At 40.4% G+C, this 8,892-nt stretch overlaps 1 long non-coding RNA gene across 1 annotated transcript in view; it reads left to right on the top strand.

The window, feature by feature from the left end:
* The first annotated feature begins 379 nt into the window (after nucleotides 1-379).
* The window catches only part of LOC145516608 (uncharacterized), a 38,594-nt gene continuing 30,081 nt past the window's right edge, over nucleotides 380-8,892 (top strand). Inside the window, exon 1 of the long non-coding RNA XR_014061540.1 lies at nucleotides 380-489. This is a non-coding gene — a long non-coding RNA (uncharacterized LOC145516608). The remainder of the gene's footprint in view (nucleotides 490-8,892) is intronic.

Genomic DNA, 8,892 nt, shown 5'->3' with positions numbered 1-8,892 from the left:
GTACTGGCAATTGAGAGATGCCCAAGAGAAGCCTGAAAGTGCTTCCTTTATGTAAAAAGGACAAAGTCAGCAAGTAATGCAGAAAGAAAGAAATGGTATGCTGAGGTTGCTGAGATCTGTAGTTAAGAATGACTGTCAATCCGTGAAATTGCAAAGAAAAGAGAAGCTCTTGCTAGTTTTGTTGTGTTGCCTCAGACCTCAAATATGTAAGTGCCTAGTTAAGACGGATGTTAGGTAAGATGTTAGACTTACACAATAAGATATTTTGAGAGAGAGAGAGAGACTGTAACAGTGCAGTGAGCCCAGTGGGAAGCTGGCAGACATTGCTGAGCGTCATTTCTCCATACCCTGTTGCCAGGCAATGGGTCCTGGTCGGTCATTGGTCAGTGCCCTAGTGGGCCCTGCCCACAGCAAGTAACAGTCAAGAAAGGGCAGCTAATGAGGGGGTTCAGACAACAATGGAATGGTGGTCCTGAGGTGGAGAGTGAGGTAAGGGTTGGATCCTGGCCTTCTCCCTCAGGCCCTCCAGTTCACCCAGCCTTGTGAGCTGGGGGGCCCAGAGAACTGCTGGAGGGCTGTGCCCTGCAGGGCTCCAGAGCCCTCACAAAGGCCACCCACTTGCCTTGGCCCAGGCCTTGAGGCTATGGTGAGCCTTTCCCCCATCCCTGTCTCTGCGACCTAATAGCAGCAGCAGTCTGTCTGGGTCACCATCTGTGGGACCTCGTCTCCTCTGCTTTGGGTGGCCTGAGGAGCCTGATGGCCAGTTGGGTCCTTGTTGCCCAGCTCCTTCAGAGGTGACGGCTGGGCAAGGTCTGGGAACCTGGCCCTGAGGGAGCCCCCAGCTGAGCTTTGCCTTTCTCTTAACCAGAGCAGGGACCTCAGAGGGTGACAGTTGTACCTTAGGACTTTGCCCTTTCTTGTCAGGACAGAAAATAATATTCATTTGCTAGAGAGTTATAGGGATGTTTTTGCTTGACCATGACCTGACTTCAAAGGCTCTGACACCAAGCAGTTTGCAACAACTAACTGCACCCCTCCCTCACCTTTTGCTCTGAAAAGGGTTTTGATGAGAGCTTTCAGTAAGAAAGATTTCAGTAAGAAGCTTCGGGCTTCTTAGGGCATGAGCCACCCATGTACTTGCATGGTTCTGTAATAAGCCTTTCTCTGTTCCAAATGCCAATGTTTTAGTATTGTTTGGCCTTACTGTGCATCACTCACATGGACTGGCATAGTCGGTGACAGAACCACATTCTTAAAACTTTTGTTACAGTATATTATTATAATTATTCAATTTTATTATTGTTGTTAAACTCATACTTTGCCCAACTTATTAATTAAACATTGTCATAGTTATGTGTGTATAGGAAGAAACATATATAGTGTTTGGTGCTGCTGCCATTTCAGGCATCTACAAAGGGTCTTGGATGGTATCCCTCACAGATAAGGGGGAACTACTGTAGTTACATACAGTGATGAGGTTAATCTATGGTTTTCATAATGGAACCAGAACATTTCCTCCTCAGCAGGAGAACTTTCCAAGACTATTTGCTTTAAAATAATAAATAGTTCGTTTCAGAATCAGTGTCTTCCTGAGGGACAGAGAACAATGTGACTCCACTTTACAATGAAACTTCAGATATTAATGACTATTCTTTATCATATAATTGAGACCAAATTAGAGATTTAATCTGGAAGATATTCAGAGTAACATTGAGAATTATTATGCTGCTTTTCACATGTATTTTTAAAAAGTACTTATATAAACATCTCGTTTGGTTCAGACAATAACCCAATCTGTCAATTGGGCAGAGCAGCATCACAAATTCTCTTGGTCAGATTTTTATTATTATTTATTCCATAAGTTCTAAGAGACTTTCATGATACCAGAAAGCTTAAATCCAAGGACCACTAAATTGAACACTGAAATACCAGCATATTCTTAATAATTTCACTTACTTCAGTTTTTGTCTGACTTTAAGTTCATGTGAATCTGATGAATTTAAAAGCTAAGTTATGGCAGTCCCAAGATGGCAGAGGTATAGGACGGGGACCACTTTCTCCCCCACAAATTCATCAAAAGATCATTTGAATCCTGAGCAACTTCCAGAAAACAACTTCTGAATGCTGGCGGAGGACACCAGGCACCCAGAAAGGCAGCCCATTGCAGCCCATTCTCTTTGAAAAGGGGTAGGACAAAATGTGAAAGACAAAAGAGTTAGGGATGGAGATCCGTGCTGGGGAGGGAGTTCTGTCCCAGAGAAGGAGTCATGAAGGAGAAGTTTGCAAACAGTAGGAAACTCTCTCACAGGCAGGCCTGTGGGGAGTTTTGGGATCTCAGAGGGCAACATAACCAGGAGGAAAAACAAAAACAACCCACAGAATAGGCACCTAACTGCAATTCCCAGCAGAGAAGTAGCCCAGATGCTTGCATCTGCCACCAGCAAGTGGGAGCTGGCAGGGAAGCTTGAGCAGCATCATCAGTCCTTAGGGTAAGGACCAGGCCTGAAGGCCCTGAGAACAGTCTGAGGGAGCTAACATGAGACAGCAACCCAAACTGTGGGATTGCCAGAGAGGGGAAAAAAAAATAGAAGAGAACTTTTCCGTGAAAGGCTCTAATGCAGAGCCTGGCCTGCTCACAGAACAAAGGATTGAGCTACACCAAAGGAGAACTAGCTGGCTGCTTACAGGCCCCTCCCCGCACCAGAGGCAGAGAGGCAGGCAGGCAACAGCCAGAGCCAGAAGGTGAGGGACAATCTCAGCCTCAGAGACAGCATCCTCCACCAAACTGCGAGCAGGCTCCCAGTTGCTAACCACATCTTCCTGGGATCCTGGATGGTTGACATCCACTGGGAGGGTCACAGCCTGAGATCAGCTCCTCAGAGGAGACACATGGCACACCTGAGATGGTGCTCTCGTGGTGCCCCTGGGAAACCTAGCGGCCAGGACCAGGGAGGGGATTAAGATGCACAGCTCACCTGGGACAGCTCACTTGCCAAGCACCTGGTCGCCTGAGCTGCTCAGAACTGGAAAGGGCACAAAACACACGCCCAACCGAGTGTGTGCCCTTGCAGAGCGCCTGAGAGCCTGAACCCAAGCAGCTTAGACCTGATAAGTGCATGAAACACAGAGTCTGCTTAGGACAGTGCCCTGAAGAGCACCCTGGAGCCTGAGCAGTGTAGACTCAGAAAGCACATGCAGCTGTGATCTGGGGCAAACCCAGTGTGGTCCATACACTGTGAGCACTCCCCACACACACCAGCAATATTTGTTTGCAGTGTTCCTCCCTCCCCACAACACAACTGAACAAGTGAGCCTAAATAAGTGACCACCTTTGTCCCCTTGTGTCTGGGCAGAAATTAGACACTGAAGAGACTTGCAAACAGAGGAAGCTAAAATAAACAAAGAGGAAACTGCTCTGGAAGTGACAGGTGCAACATATTAAAACCCTGTAGTTAACATTGACTAAGCATTTGAGGGGGCCTATAGTCCTTGAGAAAAGTACAAGCTGGAACAAGGAACTATCTGAAACTGAACTGACCCCGCACTGCCCACAACAGCTCTAGAGAAATTCCTAGATATTTTTTACTATTATCACTTTTTAATTTTTTTAATTTAAGTTCTTTATTACTACTTTCATTTTCATTTTTATAACCTACTATTACCTTGCAAAAAAGACTCTATTTTTAAAGCAAATCTCATATATATATATTTTTTTTATAGTTTTTGTGATTTTGTTTTGTATTTTTTAATATTGTATTTTTGAGAGTCTAACCCCTACTCTAGATTTTTAATCTTTGCTTTTTGGTATTTGATATCAATTTTATACCTTTAAGAATCTACTCTTCAGTGTCCATTTTCATTTAGGGGTGTGATTACTGGCTTGATTGCTCTCTCCCCTTTTGACTCTCCTGTTTCTCTCCTAGGTCGCCTTTATCTCCTCCCTCCCCCTTCTCTTCTCTACTTAAGTCTGTGAATCTTTCTGGGTGTTCCAGGCTGTGGAGAACACTTAGGGAACAATTACTGGCTAGATCAGTCTCTCCCCTTTTGACTCCCTCCCACTCTTCTCCTCCTGGTAACCTCTATCTCCCTCCTCCCTCTTCTCTTCTCTGTGTAATTCTGTGAACCTCTCTAGGTTTCCCTCACTGTGGAGAGTTGTTTCACCATTAACCTAGATGTTTTATCATCTGTGCTGTATGGATGGAGAAGTCTTGAGTGTACTGTAGAATGAGACTGAAAGCCAGAGGCAGGAGGCTTAACTCCAAAACTTAAGAACATCAGAGAACTCCTGATAACATTAATAGACAAGAGCTCATCCAAAAGCCTCCATAACTCCACTGAAACCAAGCTCCACCCAAGAGCCAACAAGTTCCAGAGGAAGACATACCATGCTAATTCTCCAGCAAAGCAGGAACACAGTCCTGGGCATTAAAAGACAAACTGCCCAAAGCCATACCAAACCCATAGACACCCCAAAACTCACTTCAGGACACTTCACTGCACTCCAGAGAGAAGAGATCCAGCTGCACCCACCAGGACACAGACATAAGCTCCCCTAACCAGGAAACCTTGACAAGCCACTCATCCGGCTCCACCCACAGGGAGCAGGCTCCACAATAAAGAGGAGCCACAAACTTCCAGCCTACAGAAAGGGCACCCCAAACACAGCAATCTAAACAAAATGAAAAGGCAGAGAAATATTCAGCAGGTAAAGGAACATGATTAATGCCCACCAAACCAAACAAAAGAGAAGATAAGGAGCCTACTGAAAAAGAATTCAGAATAATGATAGTAAAGATGATCCAAAATCTTGAAAACAAAATGGAGTTACAGATAAACAGATTAGAGATGAGGATTGAGAAGATGCTAGAAATGTTTAACAAGGACCTAGAAGAAATAAGGAAGAGTCAATATATAATGAATAATGCAATAACTGAAGTCAAAAGCACTCTGGAGGGAACCAATAGTGGAATAACTGAGGTGGAAGATAGGATAAGTGAGGTGGAAGATAGAATGGAAGAAATAAATGAAGCAGAGAGGAAAAAAGAAAAAAGAATGAAAAGAAATGAGGACAACTTCAGAGACCTCTGGGACAATGTTAAATGCCCCAACATTCAAATCATAGGAGTCCCAGAGGAAGAAGACAAAAAGAAAGGCCATGAGAAAATACCTGAGAAGATAATCATTGAAAACTTCCCTAAAATGGGGAAGGAAATAGCCACCCAAGTCCAAGAAACTCAGAGAGTCTCAAACAGGATAAACCCAAGGCAAAACACCGCAAGACACATATTAATCAAACTAACAAAGATCAAACACAAAGAGCAAATATTAAAAGCAGCAAGGGAAAAGCAACAAATTTCACACAAGGGGATCCCTGTAAGGATAACAGCTGCTCTTTCAATAGGAACTCTTCAGGCCAGAAGGGAATGGCAGGACATACTTAAATTGATGAAAGAAAAAAACCTACAACCCAGATTACTGTACCCACCAAGGATCTCATTCAAATATGAAGGAAAAATCAAAAGCTTTACAGACAAGCAAAAGCTGAGAGAATTCAGCACTGCCAAACCAGCTCTTCAACAAATGCTAAAGGATCTTCTCTAGACAGGAAACACAGAAAAGGTTTATAAACTTGAACCCAAAACATCAAATGCCAAAGTAAATGGCTAGAGGATCATACTTATCAGTAATTACCTTAAATGTAAATGGGTTGAATTCCTCAACCAAATGACAAAGACTGGCTGAATGGATATAAAGACAAGACGCCTATGTATGCTGTTTACAAGAGACCCACCTCAAACCAAGAGACACATACAAATTGAAAGTGAACAGCTGGAAAAAGTTATTTCATGCAAATGGAGACCAAAAGAAAGAGGAGTAGCAATACTCATCAGATAAAATAGACTTTGAAATAAAGGCTGTGAAAAAAGACAAAGAAGGACACTACATAATGATCTAAGGATCAGTCCGATAAGAAGATACAATTATAAATATATATGCACTGAACATAAGAGCACCTCAATACGTAAGGCAAATGCTAACAAGTATGAAAGAGGAAATAGTAACCCAATAATAGTGGGAGACTTTAATACCCCACTCACACCTATGGATAGGTCAACTAAACAGAAAATTAGCAAGGAAACACAAACTTTAAATGATACAACGGACCAGTTAGACCTAATTGATATCTACAGGACATTTCACCCCAAAACAATGAATTTCACTTTTTTTCTCCAGTGGACATGGAACATTCTCCAGGATAGATCACATCCTGGGCCATAAATCTAGCCTTAACAAATTCAAAAAAATTGAAATCATTTCAAGCATGTTTTCTGATCACAGTGTGGTAAGATTATAATGTCAACTATAGGAAAAAAACTATTAAAAATACAAACATATGGAGGTTAAATAACACACTTCTGAATAACCAACAAATGATGGAAGAAATGAAAAAGGAAATAAAAATATGCATAGAAACAAATGAAAATGAAAACACGACAAAACCCCAAAACCTATGGGATTCAGTAAAAGCAGTGCTGAGGGGAAGGTTCACAGCATTACAAGCTTACCTCAAGAAACAAGAGAACAATCAAATAAATAACCTAACTTTACACCTAAAGAAACTAGAAAAAGAAGAAATGAAGAACCCCAGCATTAGTAGAAGGAAAGCAATCCTAAAAATTAGGGCTGAAATAAAGAGAAAGAAACAAAAGAGACTATAGCAAAAATCAACAAAACTAAAAGCTGGTTCTTTGAGAAGATAAAGAAAATATACAAACCATTAGCCAGACTAATCAAGAAAAAAAGAGAGAAGTATCAAATCAACAAAATTAGGAATGAAAATGGAGAAATCACAACAGACAACACAGAAATACAAAGGATCATAAGAGACTACTATCAGCAACTATATGCCAATAAAATGGACAACTTAGAAGAAATGGACAAATTCTTAGAAAAGTCTAACCTTCCAAAACTGAACCAGGAAGAAATAGAAACTCTTAACAGACCCATCACAGCACAGAAATAGAAACTGTAATCAAAAATCTTCCAACAAACAAAAGCACAGGGCCAGATGGCTTCATAGGTGAATTCTACCAAAAGTTTAGGGAAGAACTAACAACTATCCTACTCATACTCTTCTGGAAAATTGCAGAGGAAGGTAAACTCCCAGACTCATTCTATGAGGCCATCATCACCCTAATACCAAAACCAGACAAAGATACCACAAAAAAAGAAAACTACAGGGTAACATCACTGGTGAACAAAGATGCAAATTCCTCAACAAAATTCTAGCAAACAGAAACCAACAATATATTAAAAAGATCATACCTCATGACCAAGTGGGCTTTATCCCAGTGATGCAAGGATTCTTCAATATTCACAAATCAATCAATGTAATACACCACGTTAACAAAATGAAGGATAAAAAACACATGATTATCTCAATAGATGCAGAGAAAGCCTTTGACAAAATTCAACACCCATTTATGATAAAAACTCTCTGGAAAGCAGGCATAGAAGAAACATACCTCAACATAATAAAAGCCATATATGATAAACCCACAGCAAACATTATCCTCAATGGCAAAAAGATGACATGATCCTCTACATAGAAAATCCTAAAGACATCACCAGAAAATTACTAGAGCTAATCAATGAATATAGTAAAGTTGCAGGATATAAAATTAATACACTGAAATCCCTTGCATTCCTATACACTAACAATGAGAAAACAGAAAGAATTAAGGAAACAATCTCATTCACCACTGAAATGAAAAGAATAAAATACTTAGGAATAAATCTACCTAAAGAAACAAATGACCTATATATAGAAAACTGTAAAACACTGATGAAAGAAATCAAAGATGACACAGATAGATGGAGAAATATACCATGTTCATGGATCGGAAGAATCAATATAGTGAAAGTGTGTATATTACCCAAAGCAATCTATAGATTCAATGCAATCCTTATCAAGCTACCAACGATATTTTTCACAGAACTAGAACAAATAATTTCACACTTTGTATGGAAATACAAAAAACCTTGAATAGCCAAAACAATCTTGAGAAAGAAGAATGGAACTGGAGGAATCAACCTGCCTGACTTTAGACTATACTACAAAGCTGCAGTCATCAAGACAGTATGGTACTTGTAGAAAGACAGAAATACAGATCAATGGAACAAAATAGAAAGCCCAGAGATGAACCCACGCACCTATGGACACCTTATTTTTGACAAAGGAGGAAAAAATATACAATGGAGAAAACACAATCTCTTTAATAAGTGCTGCTGGGAAAACTGGTCAACCACCTTTAAAATAATGAAACACCATTATTTTCTAATACCATACACAAAAATAAACTCAAAATGGATTAAAGATCTAAATGTAAGAAGAAACTATAAAACTCCTAGAAGAAAACATAGGCAAAACACTCTCTGACATAAATCACAGCAAGATCCCCTATGACTCACCTCCCAGGGTAATGGAAATAAAGGCAAAAATAAACAAATGGGACCTAATTAAACTTAAAAGCTTTTGCACGACGAAGGAAACTATAAGCCAGGTGAAAAGACAGCCTTCATAGTGGGAAAAAATAACAGCAAATGAAGCAACTGACAAAGGATTAATCTCAAAAATATACAAACAGCTCATGCAGCTCAAAACCAGAAAAACAAATGATCAAATCAAAAAATGGGCCAAAGAACTAAACAAACATATCTCCAAAGAAGACCTTCAGGTGGCTAACAAACACACGAAAAGATGCTCAACATCACTCATTATCAGAGAAATGCAAATGAAAACCACACTGTGGTACCACCTCACACCGGTCAGAATGGCTGCTATCAAAAAGTCTACAAAAAAATAAATGCTGGAGAAGGTGCAGAGAAAAA

Source organism: Giraffa tippelskirchi, chromosome 8 (genome assembly GCF_054371585.1).
Source record: "Giraffa tippelskirchi isolate mGirTip1 chromosome 8, T2T-mGirTip1v1.2.pri, whole genome shotgun sequence".
Lineage (NCBI taxonomy): Eukaryota > Metazoa > Chordata > Mammalia > Artiodactyla > Giraffidae > Giraffa > Giraffa tippelskirchi.
The sequence above is the reverse complement of the archived record's forward strand: the minus strand, read 5'-3'. Positions and strand labels throughout refer to the sequence as shown.